General features: G+C 45.1%; 15 non-coding genes across 15 annotated transcripts; all 15 read right to left on the bottom strand.

Annotated features, from left to right (window-relative positions):
- Positions 1-1,818: 1,818 nt before the first annotated feature.
- Positions 1,819-1,892, bottom strand: trnat-cgu (transfer RNA threonine (anticodon CGU)). The gene has a single exon. It is a non-coding gene; the product is annotated as a tRNA-Thr (tRNA).
- Positions 1,893-2,047: 155 nt separating this feature from the next.
- Positions 2,048-2,137, bottom strand: trnar-ucu (transfer RNA arginine (anticodon UCU)). Its single transcript is given in 2 exon segments — positions 2,048-2,083; positions 2,101-2,137. It is a non-coding gene; the product is annotated as a tRNA-Arg (tRNA).
- A 654-nt stretch (positions 2,138-2,791) lies between these two features.
- trnat-agu (transfer RNA threonine (anticodon AGU)) lies at positions 2,792-2,865 on the bottom strand. The gene has a single exon. It is a non-coding gene; the product is annotated as a tRNA-Thr (tRNA).
- Positions 2,866-3,415: 550 nt separating this feature from the next.
- Positions 3,416-3,489, bottom strand: trnat-agu (transfer RNA threonine (anticodon AGU)). Its single transcript has one exon. It is a non-coding gene; the product is annotated as a tRNA-Thr (tRNA).
- Positions 3,490-4,031: 542 nt separating this feature from the next.
- On the bottom strand, positions 4,032-4,104 carry trnat-ugu (transfer RNA threonine (anticodon UGU)). The gene has a single exon. It is a non-coding gene; the product is annotated as a tRNA-Thr (tRNA).
- A 428-nt stretch (positions 4,105-4,532) lies between these two features.
- Positions 4,533-4,606, bottom strand: trnat-cgu (transfer RNA threonine (anticodon CGU)). Its single transcript has one exon. It is a non-coding gene; the product is annotated as a tRNA-Thr (tRNA).
- A 446-nt stretch (positions 4,607-5,052) lies between these two features.
- trnaa-agc (transfer RNA alanine (anticodon AGC)) lies at positions 5,053-5,126 on the bottom strand. Its single transcript has one exon. It is a non-coding gene; the product is annotated as a tRNA-Ala (tRNA).
- A 544-nt stretch (positions 5,127-5,670) lies between these two features.
- On the bottom strand, positions 5,671-5,744 carry trnat-ugu (transfer RNA threonine (anticodon UGU)). Its single transcript has one exon. It is a non-coding gene; the product is annotated as a tRNA-Thr (tRNA).
- Positions 5,745-6,172: 428 nt separating this feature from the next.
- Positions 6,173-6,246, bottom strand: trnat-cgu (transfer RNA threonine (anticodon CGU)). Its single transcript has one exon. It is a non-coding gene; the product is annotated as a tRNA-Thr (tRNA).
- A 155-nt stretch (positions 6,247-6,401) lies between these two features.
- On the bottom strand, positions 6,402-6,491 carry trnar-ucu (transfer RNA arginine (anticodon UCU)). Its single transcript is given in 2 exon segments — positions 6,402-6,437; positions 6,455-6,491. It is a non-coding gene; the product is annotated as a tRNA-Arg (tRNA).
- A 201-nt stretch (positions 6,492-6,692) lies between these two features.
- trnat-agu (transfer RNA threonine (anticodon AGU)) lies at positions 6,693-6,766 on the bottom strand. Its single transcript has one exon. It is a non-coding gene; the product is annotated as a tRNA-Thr (tRNA).
- Positions 6,767-7,308: 542 nt separating this feature from the next.
- trnat-ugu (transfer RNA threonine (anticodon UGU)) lies at positions 7,309-7,382 on the bottom strand. Its single transcript has one exon. It is a non-coding gene; the product is annotated as a tRNA-Thr (tRNA).
- A 428-nt stretch (positions 7,383-7,810) lies between these two features.
- On the bottom strand, positions 7,811-7,884 carry trnat-cgu (transfer RNA threonine (anticodon CGU)). The gene has a single exon. It is a non-coding gene; the product is annotated as a tRNA-Thr (tRNA).
- A 155-nt stretch (positions 7,885-8,039) lies between these two features.
- trnar-ucu (transfer RNA arginine (anticodon UCU)) lies at positions 8,040-8,129 on the bottom strand. Its single transcript is given in 2 exon segments — positions 8,040-8,075; positions 8,093-8,129. It is a non-coding gene; the product is annotated as a tRNA-Arg (tRNA).
- A 196-nt stretch (positions 8,130-8,325) lies between these two features.
- On the bottom strand, positions 8,326-8,399 carry trnan-auu (transfer RNA asparagine (anticodon AUU)). Its single transcript has one exon. It is a non-coding gene; the product is annotated as a tRNA-Asn (tRNA).
- Positions 8,400-24,920: the final 16,521 nt, after the last annotated feature.

Below are 24,920 nucleotides of genomic sequence, written 5' to 3'. Positions count from 1 at the left end.
GGCGAGGATGGCAACAGTCTTCTCCATAAGAGCCCATTGGTGAGCGGTGAGATAGTCAGGGAGTTCATGCTCGGACACAAACACCCCCAGCACTCGCTTTTGCTCAATGAGGGACTGGAGCATGTAATACGTGCTGTTCCAGCGCGTCTGTACGTCCTGCTGCAGTCTCTTTATTGGCTGGTTGAGCTGTCCCTGAATGTCCTCGAGGCGGGAGTAGGCTAAGGCTGAATGTTTAAAATGCCCAACTATTTTCCGCCCCACTGCTATAGCATCAGCTATGCTCCTCTGTGCTAATAAGCCCTCATGAACAGCCAGTTGGAGCGTGTGCGCGACACAAGGCAGACTTGGGAGCCCTGCGTCATTCATAGCTTTAATCATGTTTTTGGCATTGTCACGAAGCACAACATGTACTGATGTTTTAGGTATACCCCATGTCTGGAGCATTTCCTCAAACACATGCACTATATCCTGGCTGGTGTGCGAGCCGCAGAATTGTTTTGCATGTAATATGGCTCATTGCGGCGTGAAACTCTCGTCTATCCACTGGGAGGTTAGGCTAATTAGCGACACGGGGCTAACACTGCTTGTCCAAATATCCGTGGTGAAACTAAACGCAGAGGAGGCTTGCAGTAGGCTGTGGATATGTTTTTTCACGGAGTCGTGTAGTTTAGGCAGCTCCGTGTCAGTCATGTAGCAGCGGCTTGGGACATCATATCTGGGCTCCAGAACATGGAGGAGACGTAGGAATCCCACATTTTCTACCTCCGAGAGTGGCTGGTCACTCAATGCAATGTACTCGATAATTGCCTGTGTTATTTTCACAGCACGTGGATTGTCTCTGGACATTTTCTCTCGTCTTGCAAGAGTTTGCTGCAGCGTGGGTTGCATTGGTTTAGAAGCATGGGTAAACTCTTTGTACTCGTTGTCGTGTTGGGATTTTAGGTGCTTGATTAAATTACTTGCTAAATGCGCTACCTTTTGAGCCTCCTTTGGTCAATTTCGCTGAGCACAATTTGCAGTCCACCTTTGTTTTGTCGTCTTCATTCACTTTGAAATAGTTCCACACGACTGACATGTCTCGCCTCGCCTTCTCCCCGCTCTGAGCTGCAACCGGGGCCTGGGGGCGGGCCCCTTACACGCTGCTCAAACATAGACACTTCTCAGACCGTGGTATCGGTCTCCGGTATTGGGGGACTTTTAACGACTACAAGTACTTTAGAAAATGTAGTATCGAGGCCGATACCAGATACCGATATCGGTATCGGTGCATTCCTAATAACATGTGTTTTTCCTTAAGCAAAGGCTTTTAGGGAGAGAGGTGTGAGAGTGAGGGGCGAAGAGAGGGGGTTAGGTCAGCGTGGGATTGTTGGCTCTCTTTGAAGATTGCTTCTCCAGATTAGTTTGCAAAATTAACCACTCGCTATCCCTGTTTGCAGGTGAGAGGGTAGTGTTGCAAGAGAAACCGCCCCCTTACCTCGAGCTTCTCTGTGTCCCCATTCGCTGTCCGTTTTTTGGTAAAGCACGAGCTCGGCTGTATTGTGGCGCGCAACCAAAGGCATCGCTGGGATTCGAACGCAGGATCTCCTGTTTACTAGACTAGCCTGGCAGCACGTTCGCCCTCCGGGAGGGCAACTCAGACGATCCAGGCTTCCAGAGAAGAGGCCAAGGGTTGGCTGACCGTGCGCTGGACAGCTTTAAGGGGTTTGCCGACAACTGAGTCTGGGCGATTTGCAAAATTACCCACTCGCTGCCCTAGCTATCCCTGTTTCCGGGTCGCTTTCGGAAAAGCTGGCGATTGCTGGACTGCAAAGCCGCCCAAGGCACCGCTGGGATTTGAACCCAGGATATCCTGTTTACGAGACAGGCGCTTTAACCAACTAAGCCACGGCGCCAAACCGCATGCAAGGCTGTCGGGAGGGTGACTCAGAGGATCAAAAAATCCAGAGGCGGGCCTAGTGCTGGTACGCTTAAAAGAGAATGTGTACAAATTTCTACTGCCTGAGGGCAACACTGCACAGTATGAGAGTTACTAGAAAGCCAAAAGCCACGACTCTGGTGGGACTCGAACCCACAACCTTTGAATGGCCTCGTCTGGCAGTCTAGAAGTCCAATGCGCTATCCATTGCACCACAGAGCCCATAAGGGGTTAGCAAGCAGAGCCGCGTGAAGGCTGAACTTTCGGGTCTGTGGCCGTCCTCCTGTTTACTAGACAGGCACTTTAACAAACTAAGCCACGGCGCCACTCCTCTTGTTTGGCGTGGGGAGGGCGGCTCAGAGGATGCATGAATCAACACTTCGAACATCCTGCTGCCTCCACTTGATGCAAGACAGTGATTGCCATACCAAAAATGAATTGGTTCTTGGGCATGTTTTGTTACCTTTTAAATATGATTGACTTTTTTTTTAATCAATGTACGCTGAGAACAGGAGGCCTCAAAATGGTTTCTGCTGTGCGAGGGCAACACTGTGCAGTATGGGCTTAACGAAATGGCAAAAAGCGTGACTCTGGTGAGACTCAAAAGCACAACCTTTGAATGGCCTCATTTGGAATTCCAGAAGTCCAATGCACTATCCATTGCGCCACAGAGCCCATAAGGGGTTAGGAATCAGAGCCGCGTGAAGGCTGACCTTTCGGGTCTGTGGCCGTCCAACGGTAAGAGAGCACAGGCTCTCTCTGCAGGAAGGACAGGCCCTAGGGTCTCTGCACAATTGCGGTGTCATTTGAAAGGCAGAGGCACTGTAAGGGCCTCAGGTCCAAGGGAGAGCAAAAAGATACAACCTGTCGTTTGCAAGGCTCCGCTGGGATTCGAACCCAGGATCTCCTGTTTACTAGACAGGCGCTTTAACCAACTAAGCCACGGCGCCACTCCTCTTGTTAGGCGTGGTGAGGGCGGCTCAGAGGATGCATGAATCAACACTTCGAACATCCTGCTGCCTCCACTTGATGCAAGACAGTGATTGCCATACCAAAAATGAATTGGTTCTTTGGCATGTTTTGTTACCTTTTAAATATGATTGACTTTTTTTTTAATCAATGTACGCTGAGAACAGGAGGCCTCAAAATGGTTTCTGCTGTGCGAGGGCAACACTGTGCAGTATGGGCTTAACGAAATGGCAAAAAGCGTGACTCTGGTGAGACTCAAAACCACAACCTTTGAATGGCCTCATTTGGAATTCCAGAAGTCCAATGCACTATCCATTGCGCCACAGAGCCCATAAGGGGTTAGCAAGCAGAGCCGCGTGAAGGCTGACCTTTCGGGTCTGTGGCCGTCCAACGGTAAGAGAGCACAGGCTCTCTCTGCAGGAAGGACAGGCCCTAGGGTCTCTGCACAATTGCGGTGTCATTTGAAAGGCAGAGGCACTGTAAGGGCCTCAGGTCCAAGGGAGAGCAAAAAGATCCAACCTGTGGTTTGCAAGGCTCCGCTGGGATTCGAACCCAGGATCTCCTGTTTACTAGACAGGCGCTTTAACCAACTAAGTCACGGCGCCACTCCTCTTGTTAGGCGTGGGGAGGGCGGCTCAGAGGATGCATGAATCAACACTTCGAACATCCTGCTGCCTCCACTTGATGCAAGACAGTGATTGCCATACCAAAAATGAATTGGTTCTTGGGCATGTTTTGTTACCTTTTAAATATGATTGACTTTTTTTTAATCAATGTACGCTGAGAACAGGAGGCCTCAAAATGGTTTCTGCTGTGCGAGGGCAACACTGTGCAGTATGGGCTTAACGAAATGGCAAAAAGCGTGACTCTGGTGAGACTCAAAACCACAACCTTTGAATGGCCTCATCTGGAATTCCAGAAGTCCAATGCACTATCCATTGTGCCACAGAGCCGGTCAATATGCCAGGCTTGGCCACTGAGGGCTTTTCTTACAGATTTGTGCCTAGCCAGCTCAGCCGAGTGGCACGCTGTGTGGGCAGAAAGACAGGTCCTCAGGTCTTTGCACAATTGAGGCACGGTTCAAAAATATACAGTGTAGTTGGGGTCTCCCATCCAACAGTGAGGCCAGAGACAGCCACCGGTGGAAAGGCACCGCTGGGATTCAACCCAGGATCTCCTGTTTACAAGACAGGCGCTTTGACCAGCTAAGCCACGGCGCCACCTCGGTTGGATCCGTTAGCCTGGGATGCTATCCTTCAAAAGCAGGTGAGAGGGTAGTGTTGCAAGAGAAACCGCCCGCTAACCTCGAGCTTCTCTGTGTCCCCATTCGCCGTCCGTTTTTTGGTAAAGCACGAGCTCGGCTGTATTGTGGCGCGCAGCCAAAGGCATCGCTGGGATTCGAGCGCAGGATCTCCTGTTTACTAGACTAGCCTGGCAGCACGTTCGCCCTCCGGGAGGGCGACTCAGACGATCCAGGCTTCCAGAGAAGAGGCCAAGGGTTGGCTGACCGTGCGCTGGACAGCTTTAAGGCGTTTGCCGACAACTGAGTCTGGGCGATTTGCAAAATTACCCACTCGCTGCCCTAGCTATCCCTGTTTCCGGGTCGCTTTCCGAAAAGCTTGCGCTTGCTGGACTGCAAAGCCGCCCAAGGCACCACTGGGAATTGAACCCAGGATCTCCTGTTTACGAGAAAGGCGCTTTAACCCACTAAGCCACGGCGCCAAACCGCATGCAAGGCTGTCGGGAGGGTGACTCAGAGGATCAAAACATCCAGAGGCGGGCCAGGTGCTGGTACGCTTAAAAGAGAATGTCTACAAATTTCTACTGCCTGAGGGCAACACTGCACAGTATGAGAGTTACTAGAAAGCCAAAAGCCACAACTCTGGTGGGACTCAAACCCACAACCTTAGAATGGCCTCATCTGGCAGTCTAGAAGTCTAATGCGCTATCCATTGTGCCACAGAGCCCATAAGGGGGTAGGAAGCAGAGCCGCGTGAAGGCTGACCTTTCGGGTCTGTGGCCGTCCAACGGTAGGAGAGCGCAGGCTCTCTCTGCAGGAAGGACAGGCCCTAGGGTCTCTGCACAATTGCGGTGTCATTTGAAAGGCAGAGGCACTGTAAGGGCCTCAGGTCCAAGGGAGAGCAAAAAGATCGAACCTGTCGTTTGCAAGGCTCCGCTGGGATTCGAACCCAGGATCTCCTGTTTGCTAGACAGGCGCTTTAACCAACTAAGCCACGGCGCCACTCCTCTTGTTAGGCGTGGGGAGGGCGGCTCAGAGGATGCATGAATCAACACTTCGAACATCCTGCTGCCTCCACTTGATGCAAGACAGTGATTGCCACACCAAAAATGAATTGGTTCTTGGGCATGTTTTGTTACCTTTTAAATATGATCGACTTTTTTTTTTTATCAATGTACGCTGAGAACAGGAGGCCTCAAAATGGTTTCTGCTGTGCGAGGGCAACACTGTGCAATATGGGCTTAACAAAATGGCAAAAAGCGTGACTCTGGTGAGACTCAAAACCACAACCTTTGAATGGCCTCATCTGGAATTCCAGAAGTCCAATGCACTATCCATTGCGCCACAGAGCCGGTCAATATGCCAGGCTGGGCCACTGAGGGCTTTTCTTACAGATTTGTGCCTAGCCAGCTCAGCCGAGTGGCACGCTCTGTGGGCAGAAAGACAGGTCCTCAGGTCTTTGCACAATTGAGGCACGGTTCAAAAATATACAGTGTAGTTGGGGTCTCCCATCCAACAGTGAGGCCAGAGACAGCCACCGGTGGAAAGGCACCGCTGGGATTCGAACCCAGGATCTCCTGTTTACAAGACAGGCGCTTTGACCAGCTAAGCCACGGCGCCACCTCGGTTGGATCCGTTAGCCTGGGATGCTATCCTTCAAAAGCAGGTGAGAGGGTAGTGTTGCAAGAGAAACCTCCCGCTAACCTCGAGCTTCTCTGTGTCCCCATTCGCCGTCCGTTTTTTGGTAAAGCACGAGCTCGGCTGTATTGTGGTGCGCAGCCAAAGGCATCGCTGGGATTCGAACGCAGGATCTCCTGTTTACTAGAGTAGCCTGGCAGCACGTTCGCCCTCCGGGAGGGCGACTCAGACGATCCAGGCTTCCAGAGAAGAGGCCAAGGGTTGGCTGACCGTGCGCTGGACAGCTTTAAGGCGTTTGCCGACAACTGAGTCTGGGCGATTTGCAAAATTACCCACTCGCTGCCCTAGCTATCCCTGTTTCCGGGTCGCTTTCGGAAAAGCTTGCGCTTGCTGGACTGCAAAGCCGCCCAAGGCACCGCTGGGAATTGAACCCAGGATCTCCTGTTTACGAGACAGGCGCTTTACCCAACTAAGCCACGGCGCCAAACCGCATGCAAGGCTGTCGGGAGGGTGACTCAGAGGATCAAAACATCCAGAGGCGGGCCAGGTGCTGGTACGCTTAAAAGAGAATGTCTACAAATTTCTACTGCCTGAGGGCAACACTGCACAGTATGAGAGTTACTAGAAAGCCAAAAGCCACGACTCTGGTGGGACTCAAACCCACAACCTTTGAATGGCCTCGTCTGGCAGTCTAGAAGTCCAATGCGCTATCCATTGCGCCACAGAGCCCATAAGGGGATAGCAAGCAGAGCCGCGTGAAGGCTGACCTTTCGGGTCTGTGGCCGTCCAACGGTAAGAGAGCATAGGCTCTCTCTGCAGGAAGGACAGGCCCTAGGGTCTCTGCACAACTGCGGTGTCGTTTGAAAGGCAGAGGCACTGTAAGGGCCTCAGGTCCAAGGGAGAGCAAAAAGATCCAACCTGTCGTTTGCAAGGCTCCGCTGGGATTTGAACCCAGGATCTCCTATTTACTAGACAGGCGCTTTAACCAACTAAGCCACGGCGCCACTCCTCTTGTTAGGCGTGGGGAGGGCGGCTCAGACGATGCATGAATCAACACTTCGAACATCTAGCTGCCTCCACTTGATGCAAGACAGTGATTGCCATACCAAAAATGAATTGGTTCTTGGGCATGTTTTGTTACCTTTTAAATATGATTGACTTTTTTTTTAATCAATGTACGCTGAGAACAGGAGGCCTCAAAATGGTTTCTGCTGTGCGAGGGCAACACTGTGCAGTATGGGCTTAACGAAATGGCAAAAAGCGTGACTCTGGTGAGACTCAAAACCACAACCTTTGAATGGCCTCATCTGGAATTCCAGAAGTCCAATGCACTATCCATTGCGCCACAGAGCCGGTCAATATGCCAGGCTGGGCCACTGAGGGCTTTTCTTACAGATTTGCGCTATCCAGCACAGGCGAGTGGCACGCTGTGTGGGCAGAAAGACAGGTCCACAGGTCTTTGCACAATTGAGGCACGGTTCAAAAATATACAGTGTAGTTGGGGTCTCCCATCCAACAGTGAGGCCAGAGACAGCCACCGGTGGAAAGGCACCACTGGGATTCGAACCCAGGATCTCCTGTTTACAAGACAGGTGCTTTGACCAGCTAAGCCACGGCGCCACCTCGGTTGGATCCGTTAGCCTGGGATGCTATCCTTCAAAAGCAGGTGAGAGGGTAGTGTTGCAAGAGAAACCTCCCGCTAACCTCGAGCTTCTCTGTGTCCCCATTCGCCGTCCGTTTTTTGGTAAAGCACGAGCTCGGCTGTATTGTGGCGCGCAGCCAAAGGCATCGCTGGGATTCGAACGCAGGATCTCCTGTTTACTAGAGTAGCCTGGCAGCACGTTCGCCCTCCGGGAAGGCGACTCAGACGATCCAGGCTTCCAGAGAAGAGGCCAAGGGTTGGCTGACCATGCGCTGGACAGCTTTAAGGCGTTTGCCGACAACTGAGTCTGGGCGATTTGCAAAATTTCCCACTCGCTGCTCTAGCTATCCCTGTTTCTGGGTCGCTTTGGGAAAAGCATGCGCTTGCTGGACTGCAAAGCCACCCAAGGCACCGCTGGGATTTGAACCCAGGATGTCCTGTTTACGAGACATGCGCTTTAACCCACTAAGCCACGGCGCCAAACCGCATGCAAGGCTGACGGGAGGGTGAGTCAGAGGATCAAAACATCCAGAGGCGGGCCAGGTGCTGGTACGCTTAAAAGAGAATGTCTACAAATTTCTACTGCCTGAGGGCAACACTGCACAGTATGAGAGTTACTAGAAAGCCAAAAGCCACAACTCTGGTGGGACTCGAACCCACAACCTTTGAATGGCCTCATCTGGCAGTCTAGAAGTCCAATGCGCTATCCATTGCGCCACAGAGCCCATAAGGGGTAGCAAGCAGAGCCGCGTGAAGGCTGACCTTTCGGGTCTGTGGCCGTCCAACGGTAAGAGAGCGCAGGCTCTCTCTGCAGGAAGGACAGGCCCTAGGGTCTCTGCACAATTGCGGTGTCGTTTGAAAGGCAGAGGCACTGTAAGGGACATCCAAGGGAGAGCAAAACGATCCAACCTGTCGTTTGCAAGGCTCCGCTGGGATTCGAATCCAGGATCTCCTGTTTAATAGACAGGCGCTTTAACCAACTAAGCCACGGCGCCACCCCGTAAAGGGGTGGGGAGGGCGGCTCAGAGGATGCATGAATCAACACTTTGAATATCCTGCTGCCTCCACTTGATGCAAGACAGTGATTGCCATACCTCACTGAATTGGTTCTTGGGCATGTTTTGCTACCTTTTAAATATGATTGACATTTTTTTTTAAATCAATGTACACTGAGAACAGGAGGCCTCAAAATGGTTTCTGCTGTCTGAGGGCAACACTCTTATTATGGCCTTAGTATGGGCTTAACAAAATTCCAAAAAGCACAAATCTGATGGGACTCGAACCCACAACTTTTGAATGGCCTCATCTGGCAGTCTAGAAGCCCAACACGCTATCCATTGCGCCAGAGAGCACGACCAGCTTGGCCGAGTGGCAAGCTGTGCGCTGAGCAAGCAGGTCTGTGCACAATTTAGGGACTCTTGCTGGACTAGAGCTCAGCCCAAGGGACCGCTGGGATTTGAACCCAGAATCTACTGTTCATTAAAGGGGCGCTTTGACCAACTAAGCCACGGCGCCAACCCGCATGTTAGGCGTGGGGAGGGCTGCTCAGAGTATCAAATCAGCATATTAGATTTCTGAAGGATCGCATGACACTGAAACCTAGAAAAATAATGATGCTGATTATTTAGCTTTGCATCACAGAAATGAATTATTTTTAAAATTATATTAAAAACATTGTTATAATGACATTTCACAAAATCACTTTATTTTTGTATTTTTATCGCATAAAGGCAGATTTGATAAGCATAACAGACATTTGACCAATACTGTAATTGATTCTTTTTGCTTCATAATTTTTTTTTTAATCTGCTATAAAATCTTAAAATATGGTCCCCCCAAAAAGTTCAAATTCTTTTATCTCTCTTGTGTTATTCCAAACCTTAATGGCTTTGTTACTTTTTGTATTCTTTCTATATTTTAAATATGACATATTATGAATTAAATTTTAGTTTTTACCATGCACTTCATCATCTATCAATCTTATTTGATTCTGGTGAGCCACACATTTTAAATGTAAAATGCATTGGTTTAGGTTGGCTGGTTCAGGATGGGCCAATGAACTTGGAAGCTATTCTGGTGGTAAACAAAAGTGGAGAGAAAGAGAACTTGACACAGCCTGATAAATGAAAACCAGACAACAAGCACAACTGTGAACTGTGTTGCACCCTCTCAAATGATGAATGTGATTTTATTCAGATTTGACTATTAAGCAAAACGTTGCATTTGTAGTGCATTGTATTTAGATATTTCGTATCTAATAGTGTTATATTAAGACTAAATTTATGGCAAGAAAATCTACTATCAGATCTACTAAGATCAACTATCAAAACAAACCTATGCCCTTGTATGATGATTCAGCAAAACATTTAATAATAGGCTGTTATTTACAGTCGTAGATTCCAAGGATGACTATGATGCAAGACACCAAGTTCCTGTCTTGGATTTGTACTGAAATGCAGCCCATATTTCATGTTTTTTTTCTGGCATGACAAGGCCCTTGAAGAGCTTCACCTCAACATTCAGGTAATCTTTACCTGTCTGAAGGCTGTCATCAGACGTGGCCACTGCAAGCTCAACTCCCCATCTGTGATATACTGTTGAGGTATATTATATATTGGACAACATATTAATTTGCTTCACTGGAAATCATTTTAAAATGTCAAGTAAATGATGACAGTTTTCATTTTTGGTGAACTATCCTTTCATCAGTTTCTTTAATTTGAAATAAAGTTTCTGAGCTAGCTTGATATTAAATGTGGGTCATGTTCTTTGAAGTTATATAGTTCTCCACTGTAGTCTTCAAGGTGTGAGGTGTATTCAGATAGCTTTGCACATGTAGCTCTTCAAAGTTAGCCTGAAGTTGTTAATCAACACATGCACACAGTTTCACAAAAAATACATACAAATTCTCATTAGATCACATTGCACATACACAACTAGTGCATCTAAAAAAAAAATAGAATATCATGAAAAAGTTCTATATTTGTTGCAATTTAATTCAAAAAAGCAAACTTTTTTTATTCTAGATTCATTGCACACAAACTGAAATGTTGCTAGATATTTTTTGATGTATTATTCTGATGCCTGGGCTTCAAAAACGCCTCAGCAGTGCCACATGATTATTGCCTCCATGTCACGCCGCATTGAAGCTGTAATTTGTGTAAAAGGAGCCCCAACCAATTATTAAGTGAATAATTAAATCTACTTCAGAGATCTTGAACATTTCTGTTTTGTATATCTTTTTGATCTTTGGAAAAAATATTCACATTTTTTGAGGGACTGATTTTTTGTATATTTTTTTTAGGTTGTATCAATCTGAATTAAAACTAAAAAAAAAAAAACCTCTTGAAATATTTCAGTTTGTTTGCAATGAATCTAGAATATAAGAAAGTTTCCTTTGAATAATTAAATTACAAAAAATAAAGAACTTTTCCATGAAATTCTAATTTTTTGAGACACACTTGTACACATGCAAACAGAAAACATATTTAAAATGCATAAAAAAGTAAAAATAAATAAATAAAAATCACAGGAAAGGGTTATATAAAATACATTTTCACTACTAGTGTTTATCCAGTTATGGCCAGCTGCATTATTACCTTATTAGACATTATAAACTCACATCCCACACAGAATATGTTGTCTTTTTTGCTATTGTCATCACACACTGAACTGCCTAAGTCTGATTGGGACCATGGGTCTCCAAATATGAAGACCAGCCTAATAGGTCAACAATGGGGTCATGGGCAAAATCAGTCTCAAATGCCCTTGAATAAAAACAAAACCATTCACAACAGAACTTTCAAATCTGTGGACTCAACCAAAATAAATGACCCAATGTTCACATGTTGGACTTACATTTAATACATTTTATCTTCATGAGCTGCAGGGTCTAATTTGGATTTGTCTGTGCATGTGTTGTTTTACTTTTAAAGGTTTGGTGCCCATCCACTTCGATTATATGACTGACAGACTGCACCGGTTTTAGTCAAAAAATCTTCGTTTGTGTTCTGCTGAAGAAACAAAGTCACCTACATCTTAGATGCCCTGGGGCTAAGCAGATAAACATCAAATTTTCATTTCTGGGTGAACTATCCCTTTAACATAATTCCATAGCTGTAGATGTGTGAAGAAATGAGAAGAGGGTAATCCAATGAATCACTCTGTTGTCTAAACATGATTTTGCAAATGGTTTTTCAGGTCATTTTGATATATGAAACTCTCCTCACACTGAAGACACTTGTAAGGTCTCTCTCCTGTGTGTATTCTCATGTGAACTTTTAGGTTTCCTTTAACCGTGAATCTCTTTCCACACTGAGGGCAGGTGAAAGGTTTTTCTCCAGTGTGAACTCTCATGTGATTCTCAAGGTTTGCTTTTTGTGTAAAACTCTTTCCACAGTGATGACACATGAAAGGCGTTTCTCCAATGTGAATTTCAACAAGTTCCTTAAGGTGATTCATGTCTGTGAAACTCTTTTCACATTGATGACATTTAAAACCGTTCTCTCTTGAATGAATCCTCATGTGATTATTAAGGCTTAAATTATTTCTGAAACACTTTCCACACTGATTGCATGTGAACGGGTTCTCTCCCGTGTGACTTCTAATGTGAATCTTAAGGTTTCCTTTAACGTGAAACTCTTTCCACACTGAGGACAGATGTAAGGTTTCTCTCCGGTGTGAATTCTCATGTGGATATTAAGGCTTTCTCTGTATGGGAAACATTTTCCACACTGATCACATGTGAAAGGCTTCTCTCCAGTGTGAACTCTCATGTGAATCTTGAGTTTTTCTTTTTGATTCCAGGTTTTTCCACACAGTTTGCAGATGAAAGGCTTCTCTCCAGTGTGAATCCTCATATGATTGGAAACGGTTGATTTATGTGAGAAACGTTTTCCACACTGACCACATTCAAACGGATTCTCTCCAGTGTGAACTCTCAGGTGACTCTTAAAATCCTCTGTTCTTAGGAAGCTCTTCTCACAATGTTGGCAGGTGTACGGTTTCTCTCCAGTGTGAATTTTCTTGTGGACTTTAAGGTTTCCGTTTTTACTAAAACTCTTTCCACAATGTTGGCAGAAGAAATGACTTGCAGTTCCAGTCTTCTGAACTCTTTTTTGAGAGGAATTTTTTTCAGTCTGTGAAAAACTAAAAGGTTTTTCTCCAGTTATGAAATAAGGATGTTTTATATCTTTCTCTTCCATTTCATTCAGATCTTGACTCTCCACTTTTACTGTCACAATGTGACAAAGGCAAAAAACAAAAACAAATACATGTTAAGCCCAGTTGAATAGCACTATGCTATCCGTTATGGAGTAGAATTATTATTCACATTTTGAGTTTGTGTTATGCACCTTTACATAGGCATATAAGCATGCTTGGATGGCTAGAAACACTTTTTAAAAAATTACAGAATCAAAAATAATAATGATTGTGTAAAAATGTCATCTTAAAGGAGTAGTTCACTTTCAGTAAAAAAAAATACATATAATGTATTCACCCCCTTGTCATCCAAGACGTTCATGTCTTTTCTTCAGTCATAAGGAAACAGTTTAAGTAAAACATTTCAGGATTTCTCTCCATTTAAAGGACGTCTATGGTGCCCCCGAGTTTGAACTTCAAAAACGCATCTTCAAAGGGCTCTAGCTGATCACAGCCAAGGAAAAAAGGTCTTAGCTAGAAAAAAAATGGGTTATTTTCTAAAAATGTTTACAATTTCTGTACTTTTTAACCTCAAATTATTGTCTTGTCTCGGCAAGATGAGGGTTTGAGATTAAAAAGTATATAAGTTGTAAATGTTTTTCGAAAATACTAGGGCTGGTCCGAATACCATTTTTTGAGCTTCGAAGCTTCGGTAGTAATCAACATCGAATATTCGAAGCTTCGGTGGGAGGGGCTGAACATATTCTTCTCTCTAATAAAGGCAGGAATCTCTGTATGTCTTTCTGTTTGCATTTTTATTATGTCGAAAACATTTCATCCAAATGATTTTTGCTGTGGACCCAAGGGAGTGCAGTGTTGCATTTTGGTGCAATATGGACACGCCACACGTTCAGAATTAATAAATTATAATAGAACATTGCTAGTTGGATGCAGCGCGCCTCACGCAGGCAGAGCTTATATGCTTCATGAACGGACACTGCGCTAATGATACAAAACACACAGGTCTGTTAAGTGCAATACTTTTAATAAGGTAGCCTAAAAAATTTTAACAAACAAATCACTCCCAAATCAGAAATTAGCACAGTAATTACTGGCACCGTGAAGGGTAGGCTATTTAAATAAAAGAAGAACGAAAAAAATGCAGCGGTGTTTATATATAAATAAATTATTCATATCTAAATTATTTATAAATATATATATATACATTATATATAACATTTGTGTATATAAGCCTATATAAAATACACAGCCTATGTATATTATGTTGAAACCCAAAATAAATGAGGCCCAAACATTATTAACAAACGTGCGTGTTTATTTGAGCACTTCAGTCAGTGAACAATCAGCCTACAAAACGCTAAAATAAATCAAATAAATAATACATTTAAATATGAATCTAGCCTAAATAAGAATGTTAAATCGGCTATTTAAGAAACATTCGTTGCAAACATTACTAAAACCTCGCCCGGACCTTCTCCGACAGCTCATCAGAATTACTGGCCCGAGTCCGACTGGAACCGGTCTGTTTTCTCTTTCTCTTCCCCATTGCACAGCTGCTGTTTTTAATAGCAAAGGGATTACATTTATTTTCGTTTATTTAGGTTATAAAGTTAATTTAGACATATATTTGGAACACTTTTTATTTGTTAAATTTAAGTTTTTGTTTTTTAAAGTAACGACCAAGTCATCACGATTTCAATTAAAACCCATAGATATAAGCACGCTTTGCAGAACATGGAAGCGCCAGCCAGCGCTATGTGAAACTTCATTTTTGCTCATAAAGGTAAGACTAATATATCATCCGAAACTGTAAAAAAAATAATTTAAATAATTCAAATCGAAAACAAAACTCTTCCAATAGCTATTGTGACGAGTAGTAATAAACAAAGGGAAGCAAGTGCAGGTTATGATAGTTTATTGAGAAGATGCAATGATGGGTGGAACAGATAATCCAGACGTGGTGAACCGGTGCTTTAGTGGTGGTGAGATCTCCCGGCTGATGACACAAGGACTGGATGGCAGAGTGAAACCGTGTCGTGAAACTCCCGTGAAGTGCGGTGACGATCCAACGACGAATACACAATCCAACAAGACACGAACCAAGACAAAGAGACATCCAGACAAACTATCGGACAGGGGAGAAGAGAATGGCGTGAGTATATATAGCAGTCTGAAATGATGAACACCTGGTGCCGGACTGATTAGCAGCTGCACTGAATGAGCATGACGAACAACACAGACAGACACATGGTTACGAGACAGAGCACATGGCATAATAAACAACACTGACAGACACATGATTACAAGACCTGAGAACACGGCAGATGCATGAACCGTGACAGTACCCCCTCCCCTAGGAACGTCCCCTGACGTTCCCAGACTCCTGTACCTGTTGATTGAAATCATCAATAAGGGAGTGATCCAGTATGTCCCTGGCAGGTACCCAACTTCTCTCCTCCGGACCGTAACCTTCCCAGTCCACCAAGTACTGAAATCCGCGTCCCCTCCGCCTAGAGTCCAGAATGCGATTGACCGAATAGGTAGGTTCCCCATCTACGAGTCGCGGCGGTGGGGGAACCGGGACTGGCGGATTAATGCGTGCAAAAAAAACGGGTTTAATCTTGGAAACATGGAACACGGGATGAATCCTCCTGTACACTGGAGGGAGGTTGAGGCGGACTGCCACCGGACTAATGATCTTGGTGACAGAAAACGGGCCAATAAATTTGGGAGCAAGTTTATTCGAAACGGATCGGAGAGGAATGTCCTTAGTAGAAAGCCACACTTTGGAACCGACGACGTATACGGGAGGCTTAGACCGGTGGCGATCGGCTTTGGCCTTGGTGCGCGCTCCCACCCGGACTAGAGTCTCACGGGCTCTAGTCCAGGTGCGACGGCACCTCTGGACGAAGGCGTGAGCGGAGGAGACCGCGACTTCGGATTCCAGACTGGGAAAAATTGGTGGCTGGTAACCTATACTACATTCAAATGGGGATAGGCCCGTGGATGATACTGGTAACGAATTGTGGGCGTACTCCACCATCGACAGCTGTTGGCTCCAGGAGGAAGGATTTCTAGTGACCATACATCGTAACGCTCTCTCCAAGTCTTGGTTGGCTCTCTCAGTTTGCCCATTGCTTTGAGGATGGAACCCCGAAGAGAGACTAACAGTGGCCCCCAGTAATTTACAAAACTCTCGCCAAAATTTGGACACAAACTGGGGTCCTCTGTCGGAGACCACGTCTGTCGGGAGGCCATGTAACCGGAAGACGTGGTCCACGACTGCCAACGCTGTCTCCTTGGCTGAAGGTAATTTGGGCAAGGGAATGAAATGAACCGCCTTCGAGAATCGGTCCACCACGGTCAAAACTACCGTGTTACCCTGGGAGGGTGGGAGGGCGGTAACAAAATCTAGAGCGATGTGGGACCAGGGTCTCGAAGGGATTGGCAGCGGTTGTAGGAGCCCATCAGGAGGTCTGTTAGAAGTCTTACCAATGGCACAAACGGAACAAGCCAAAACAAAACTGCGAACATCACGAGCCATAAGTGGCCACCAAAATCTTTGTTTTACCAAATGTAAGGTTCGACTTACCCCTGGATGACACGCCACATTGGAACCATGTCCCCACTGGATAACTTCGGACCGTAGACCTTCTGGCACAAACAAACGGTTAGGTGGGCAACCGGCCGGAGGCGTTACCCCAAGTAAGGCTGTCTTAACCTTCGATTCGACCTCCCAATTGAGGGCAGAGACAATAAGTGTCTCGGGAAAAATACCCTCGGGAGTGGACGGGCGATCGGAACGGTCAAAAATACGTGACAAAGAATCGGGTTTAACGTTTTTGGAACCCGGGCGGTACGAAATGGTGAAGTCAAAACGTCCGAAAAAAAGTGCCCACCTAGCCTGCCTAGAGTTCAGTCTTTTAGCTGTTCTGATATATTCCAGATTCTTATGATCGGTCCAAACTATGAAAGGTACCCCTGACCCTTCCAACCAGTGACGCCATTCTTCCAATGCCAGTTTGACCGCCAACAGCTCTCTGTTACCAATATCATAATTTGACTCAGCTTGCGACATACGATGAGAATAAAACGCGCAGGGATGCATCTTGTCGTCCGAGGATGAGCGCTGGGAAAGCACCGCACCTACCCCCACCTCTGATGCGTCGACCTCCACCACGAACTGACGTGATGGTTCAGGGGTAATAAGAATAGGTGCCGAAACAAAGCGGCTTTTGAGTTTAGCAAACGCTGCTTCCGCAGCGTTTGACCACCTGAACGCCGTTCGGGGGGAGGTCAAGGCTGTCAGAGGTGCGGCTAGTTGGCTGTAATTACGAATAAAACGTCGGTAAAAATTGGCGAAACCCAGAAACCTCTGTAGGGCCTTACGGGAATCTGGACTTGGCCAATCCACCACAGCCCTCACCTTCTCGGGATCCATGCGCATACCCTCGGCCGACACGATGTACCCTAGGAAAGGAACAGACTGTGCATGAAAATCGCATTTCTCCGCCTTGACAAAAAGCCCATTCTCTAGCAGCCGCTGGAGCACTCGTCTGACGTGCTGAACATGTTCCTGGGGAGACGAAGAAAAAATCAATATGTCGTCCAGGTAGACATATAGAAACTGATCGACCATGTCTCTCAGCACGTCATTGACGAGTGCCTGAAAGACCCCTGGGGAGTTGGACAAGCCGAAGGGCATGACCAAGTATTCAAAGTGCCCCCTGGGGGTATTGAAGGCAGTCTTCCATTCATCTCCCCCCCTGATGCGGACCAAATGATAAGCGTTTCTTAAATCCAATTTCGTGAAGATGGACGCTCCCTGCAACCTCTCGAAGGCTGAAGATATTAGCGGTAAAGGATAAGTATTCTTTACCGTAATATTATTCAGCCCTCGGTAATCAATGCAAGGTCGCAGAGATCCGTCCTTCTTCCCCACAAAAAAGAATCCCGCCCCCGCTGGAGAAGAGGAAGGTCGTATGAACCCCGCTGCTAGAGAATCAGAAATATATTTCTCCATAGCCTCTCTCTCAGGAACTGAGAGTGAATAAAGTTTGCCCTTAGGCGGAGACGTACCTGGCAGTAAGTCTATAGCACAGTCGTAGGGACGATGAGGAGGAAGAGAAGCAGCCCTAGACTTACTGAACACTTCCTTCAGGTCGAGGTACTCCGCGGGCACGTTACACAGATCCGCCGTCTTCTCCTGAAACACAGATCTAGAAACAGATGAACAAGCAGACACAAGACAAGACTCATAACACTTAATGCTCCACTCAGACACAGACTTGAGCTGCCAATCAATCCGGGGGTTATGTTTGGTGAGCCAGGGGTGTCCTAAAACAATGGGTGCATGAGGGGAGTCCAGGATGTAAAAAGGGGTGCTCTCACGGTGGTTGCCAGACACCGTGAGAGTGATGGGTTCCGTGATGGAGGTGATGGGAGGGAGGGTCTGGCCATTGAGTGCGTGGACGGCGATGGTCTCGGTGAGGGATCGGACAGGTATGTGATGTAGAAGTGCGAAAGAAGAATCCATAAAATTACCCTCAGCTCCCGAATCCAGCAGTGCGGTGCAGTGCAGGTCGTGATGCTGCCATCCTAGTCTAACTGGGAGGAGCGTTGAGGTGGAGGTGGATGAGGACTTTGCAGCGGAGATCCCACCCGACAGTAGCCTCATACTTACTGCCGGGCTGGCCCTTTTACCGGGCAGCTAAAGGCGTAGTGGCCAGCCGCCCCGCAGTAAAGGCAAAGGCCATGAGATCTCCGCCTCTCCTTCTCCTCCCAGCTAAGTCTGGCCCGACCCACCTGCATGGGCTCGGGATCGTTGAAGGGGGCGACCGCGTTATTGCCGCTGGCTCGAGATGGAAGTCCCTCCCCAGGGGGAAGCCGAGCGGGCATCCACCGCCGCTCGGCTCGGGAGAGTCGAGAATCTACCCGCAGTGCCAGATCAATGATGCCGTTGAGATCTGCGGGTAGTTCCAGGGCGTAGATCTCCTGTTGAACGCGGTCAGCCAGCCCATGCAGGAACATATCCGCCTGCGCCGCCTCGTTCCACTGACACTCAGCCGCTAGGGTGCGAAAAGCAATAGAGTAATCAGAAACGGATCTCCCCCCCTGTCGGAGATCCGTCAATTGCCGCGCGGCCTCTCTTCCGGTGGCCGCGCGGTCAAACACCCTCCTCATTTCAGCGGACAGTGTCGAGAACGAGGCACAACATGGATCCTGGTTCTCCCACACCGCCGTGCCCCACAAGGCCGCCCTCCCCGTTAACAGGGTGAGCGCGAACGCCACCTTGCTCTCCTCACTAGGAAACGTGCGCGGTTGCAGTGCGAAATGCATGGAGCACCTAGTGAGGAAAGCTCGGCAGAAGCTCGGCTCACCGCTGTACAGCTCGGGTGGGGGAAGGCGGGGCTCCGGTTGGTGTGCCGCTCCAGCTGGTTCAAAATGGGCGGCTGGAGCGATAGGAGCGGGCGGTGTGGGTGGCGCAGGGGATAGTGTCACCTGATGTATCCGCTGGGTCAGGTCAGACACTTGCGCCACCAAAGCGCCCACGCTCTTCTCCTGAGCGTTCAGCCGGGAAATACAACTCACCAGTGCTTCCTCCGCCGTGTTTGGGGTGCCTCCTGCTGCTTCCATGATTGGTCCGATAGTTCTGTGACGAGTAGTAATAAACAAAGGGAAGCAAGTGCAGGTTATGATAGTTTATTGAGAAGATGCAATGATGGGTGGAACAGATAATCCAGACGTGGTGAACCGGTGCTTTAGTGGTGGTGAGATCTCCCGGCTGATGACACAAGGACTGGATGGCAGAGTGAAACCGTGTCGTGAAACTCCCGTGAAGTGCGGTGACGATCCAACGACGAATACACAATCCAACAAGACACGAACCAAGACAAAGAGACATCCAGACAAACTATCGGACAGGGGAGAAGAGAATGGCGTGAGTATATATAGCAGTCTGAAATGATGAACACCTGGTGCCGGACTGATTAGCAGCTGCACTGAATGAGCATGACGAACAACACAGACAGACACATGGTTACGAGACAGAGCACATGGCATAATAAACAACACTGACAGACACATGATTACAAGACCTGAGAACACGGCAGATGCATGAACCGTGACAGCTATAGGCCTAATGCATATGCATTTAGGTATTAAAGCCGTGTCAATGAGCAAATGGCATCAGGATCGTCAACTTCATCTTTGTGTCAAATACTAGTTTTTTAATAAATAATTCAAATATCTCCCTACTTTTTTTTCCCCGACACATTCATGGTAATTATTTTTGCTGGGGCTTTGCGGTCAGCTTTAGCCTATGCGTGCATTTAAAGCAGAGGCGCAGTTGTCATTACGACAGTCACAGCCCTAGTTTTGCTTAAACCATTTAAGTGGGCCCGACTGTACTTTATAGTGTCTCTCAAATATTACTCAATTTCTCTCTCTCTCTCCCTTTTTTTTTTTTTTTTTTTTTTTTTTTTGTTGTTTCTCTGTTAGTGGCGCAGCAGTCTGATCTTCTTCATTCATATTTAAGCGCAAATGAGAATCGTTTTGCGGGGGATGCAAGGTGTATGAAAAAAAAAACGAATATTGAATCAAAATTTAAAATCGAATGCCAACCCACCGAACGAATATTCATTTTGAATATTCTGGTCCAGCCCTACTAACAACCATATAATTGTTTTAATAGTAATTTACTCGTTTGTTTAATTTCAACAAAAATAATATTCTAAGCATAAAGCTATGGAAATTACCTACACTTATACTACAGGGCCGTTGAATGCTTGAATCTGATTGGCTGACGAACGTTCTAGAGGTGTGCATTATATTCAGGGAAACGCACGGCGAACGTAGTTCCAGGCAGCTTTAGACCGCAGTGCATGTCTATATCACTTCGCCACACGATTTCAGTTATTTCAAAGGTCCTTAAAGCCCAAAACAGCAAAATAACTAAAACCCACAATGACACTGGACAAACTAATAAATACATTAAACATTCGGATAAAAACGACAGATTATTTCCATGTTTTTTTCCACAATATATTACGTTTTATTATGTACGGAAAGCACAAACTATTTCTCTCGCCCTCTCTCACTCTCCTCACAGATGCACACACATAACGTTACAGTTTGCACTCGCGTTAGCATTCGCGCTAATGTTGTTAGCGCTGCTCTGACGATTGACAACTTAAAAACGACATGACAGCTCTCACACGCGAGGTAACATAACAACGGCGTGGTCTTGAAGAAAATGAACTTAAAGTTTATCTGTTAGTAGAGACGATGCTGCCAGTCACCCTTGAGAGACACAGACGTGAGAGAGGTAAAGTCATACACTTAGTTTCTCTCCCTCACTCTTTCCGTCTGTCTGCTTGTCTGTCGGTCTGTCTAAATTTCATTATTAACGGCATTATTTTGCTATTAACAGCCCAAGCGTCGTTACTAGGTCTAAAATGACGTTTTGGAACTAGCAACGAAGCTGTTGAATGAGCTGTGTAAGAAATTAATCCTACTCACAATAGCTATTTAAGGGTAAAAACGGGACGAATGTCTTGAAATATATCATTTGATCGATGTCTTGAGGTGTGGTAACTGTAGTATAAGCGGAATAATTGACTTCGGGACATAGAATTCTACGAAAATAATGCACACCTGAGGTGTAACGGCCACTCCGCTTCGTCGTCAATTATTCCTTACAAATCAACATTTCCATGACATTCTAATTTATTGAGATGCACCTGTATATCTTTTAACCCTTTAGAACGTACGATCACACCGGTGTGATTTGTCTTGGTTGGACCCTGAAGCGTACGATCACACCGGTGTGATTCGAATGTTTGCCGCATCACGTGATCAGCTGCTGAATTCAAATATGTTTTGAGGCTTTGGCTGGCTCTGAGCCAGATCGGACGCGCTGAGTGCTTGTCATATTATCACAACCATTAAGTGTTTTCAACCATATAATGCTTATTTTAGGTTTCCGACATTTAAATACACATAAGCACTAGGAAAACCATGCATTTGTAGTTTGTAAAATATACACTGATGTCTATGGAAGTGGCAATAATGATCCTACAAATATATTCTGACAACATATTTTATTGATATCATATAAAGATTATGTAGGTAACTATAACGTTCACTCTCCTCTTCTCCCAGCTCACCAGAGACTTACTTTAATGTCTTTCGGGAGGAGAGGATGCATTTGCGTGTTGTAAATCCCACAGCTCAGATTCAGCACGAACATTCAGCGTGTTTGGACTTTTAAATACATTTACTTGCACATATTTCGAAACCGGAATATCAGATATTTCATAATATAGCGAGCATGCTTGTAAATATTAATGATAAAAAAGGGAAAACGAAAAAAAAAAGCGATCCATGTGTCTTACAGTGCTATTGTGGCTGCGGTGTGTCACATGACGCGTCACCATGGAAACAGTAATGCTAAACATTCTAAAATAACGGTCGCCCTAAAAAAGACTCAATCTTTGGGGTTAGATAGAATATTTTAAACTCACGTGTGAAAAGGTTCATTGACAAGGTAGCGTTTGGTTCCACATACAAGTTGTCTCATTTGAGTACCAGAGAGTTTGCTGGGTGTCTGTACTTGACAACAACCCGGAGAACCAAATTTGAAGAAGTGGCTCCTCTGCTGGGACTGAGTGAAGACATTCAGTTTGAAATTGAGGAAGCGGAAGTGATTGTCATCATGGGCAGCATTACTTCGGTTGAAGGGGCTGGCTGCGTTCGAAACCGCACACTCAGTAAGTATACTCAATGGATGTGATCTGCACGTCTTACACCATGTTGACGTTGTCATGTGACAAATGACGTTATAACAGGCGCAACAATTTAAAACATAGGAGCGACAGGTTCAATTAATCTTTCTATAAATATTTTGATGTTGATGAAATTTGTTCATTTTATGGTCATGTTGAAGAAACAGCTGTCCCTGATTGTAGTATAACGGAAACATTTTGGGTTGCATTACCTTAAAATGCACTGATCAATAACAATGATAAATGCTGACCTGTAATTAATTATATTTTTAGTAAAACAAGCATGTTTTTTTTCAATCAAGTAATTAATTAATGCATATATTTATAAAACAGTTATATTCTATTTACTGACAGCAACATGGATAAATGAGTAAAAAAAATATAAAAAATAACCATGAACATAAACAAAGACACATGGAACAAAGCATTATTCAGACATATTGGTATTTTAGTTTTTCTCTAGACGCTCTTGCTGTCTCTTTGGTCTCTGAGGATGAAGATACAGCAGCAACATCTGGTCCAGATGAGACCAAGGGCAGGTGGAGTGATGGAGGGTCTCATCGATGGCACTAGACCATTTCCAGGATGCTGCTGTGGATTTCTCTTTTCTCACTGCACAAACCAGTCTGCATACATTTCTGATCATACCAAGATGCACAAATACAATACAAATGCTATAATTTTAACAGCACAATGTCATTAGATCTCTGTATTAGAAGTAACAAAATTACCCAACTTTATATTAAGTTACAGATTTTACTTTTTTCCCCACAAATGCTGCTGTCACCTTTCCTTTCAGGTCCTGCTCCACCACACAATATTTGTGAGGTAGCTGTTGTGTTAATTGGATTTTTATCCAATACAAATGCTCCTGAATTTATCAACAGTACTAATAGACAAATGGAATAGATAACTCATGTTTAGTTACTATATGTACATGTGTTTATTTACATTACATTCATGTAAAGCAGTGTTGACAGCAGTGAACTCTACATAAACTCACATAACCTCCATCACTCATTTAGATGTCTGTTTGGTGTTGTCATGTGCTTATTTAATTCTCTTACAACATGTTCCTGTCAGTTGTTAAATAGACATTTAGTAATCATCTTTAAGATGTCTATGGTCACTATATGTAATAAAACGTGTTTTACAGCGAAATCACAAATATACTTTAACGTTACTGTCTAACGTCTTGACACCTTATGCTGATCAGCAGATACCAATACAGTTCAACAAATACGATTTTGAGACAGGGAACCGTGTTTTGGTTTGTAATACATTTGTTAACACCCTCATTGTGGTTCCCAATCACGTTCGATGATGTGCATCAGATGAACACTTCAGAATCTGAGCTGAAGCAGTAGGACATCCGGGGATTTCCCGCCTACTCTTTTATGAATACTGAGGTTTCGAACGTACTTCTTTCTTCACGTACTCTTTTTTCCTACTATATAGCAGGTAAGTAGGCATATTCGAACGCACTTTAAGTAGACGTTCGTCCGAACCTTGTGAGAATTAGTGCACTCGCCTACTGATTCTCGCCTACTCTTTTATGAATACGGAACATTCAAACATACTTTTTTGCTCGCCTCCTGCTTTTTGCCTCCTATATAGTAAGGAAGTATGCGGTTTCGAACGCAGCGACTGTCTCGTTCTGGGCTGGAATACCTGTTCACAGGTGCCAGAAGTTTCTGTGCAACTCTGACTCTGTGCAACATAGCTGTGAAGCAGTTCTGGTTATACAACTAAATATAAGTTCAGTGATTCACAAGAAAGCTAAATCTACAACATGTTTTCAGTTTATACAGTAAATGTTTGACTTTGTAAAATAAAATGCAGACACTACTATTCTGAACAGCTTAATGTTTATTTTTCTTCATTTTCAGTAAAGTACTAACAAATTTGATCATTTTTTCTTCATGTTTTGATTTAGAATAGAATTGGCAGTGTTTAAAATAAAAGTTATAATGATTTTGAACTTTACTCACTTTTTTAGTCACATAGCTATTATTTTGATCAACTGTATATGGTGGTGTTGTATGCAATAATTCATATGTAGGAATGTATGCCCCTCCGCCACCGCTTTCCAAACTCCATGATCCACAATGGCTTCCTGAACTGTCTGATCCACCATGGCTTCCTGAGCTCCATGATCTGCCATGGCTTTCTGAGCTTCCTGATCAACAATGGCTCCCTGAACTGTCTGTACAGCTATTTTTGAATAGTTTTACTCACTGTGTGAGCAGTGTTTTGTTAAAAATGACCGAATTGTGTAATTTAGCAACAGAAAAAATGCTGTATTATTATAATTAGTAATATTTTGATTCAGAGAGATCAACACATGGAATTGAGTGACATACTCTACATAGTCACAATTTGAAGATTTGGTCTGGTATGGCCTCAGAAGTACACAAACAAAACAAAAAAGCCTTGTGGTGAAACAAAAAGATATGAAGGATGCATGAAGGTGACCAGATGTAATCCACATTCAGTTCCGGTGTGAACACTGACTAGATTTCACACACCTTTTTTCTCAGTACACTCTTGAACAATGTTTTAGTAATT

Source organism: Garra rufa, chromosome 1 (assembly GCF_049309525.1).
Source record: "Garra rufa chromosome 1, GarRuf1.0, whole genome shotgun sequence".
Classification (NCBI taxonomy): domain Eukaryota; kingdom Metazoa; phylum Chordata; class Actinopteri; order Cypriniformes; family Cyprinidae; genus Garra; species Garra rufa.
This window is presented reverse-complemented; position numbering and strand designations above follow the sequence as displayed.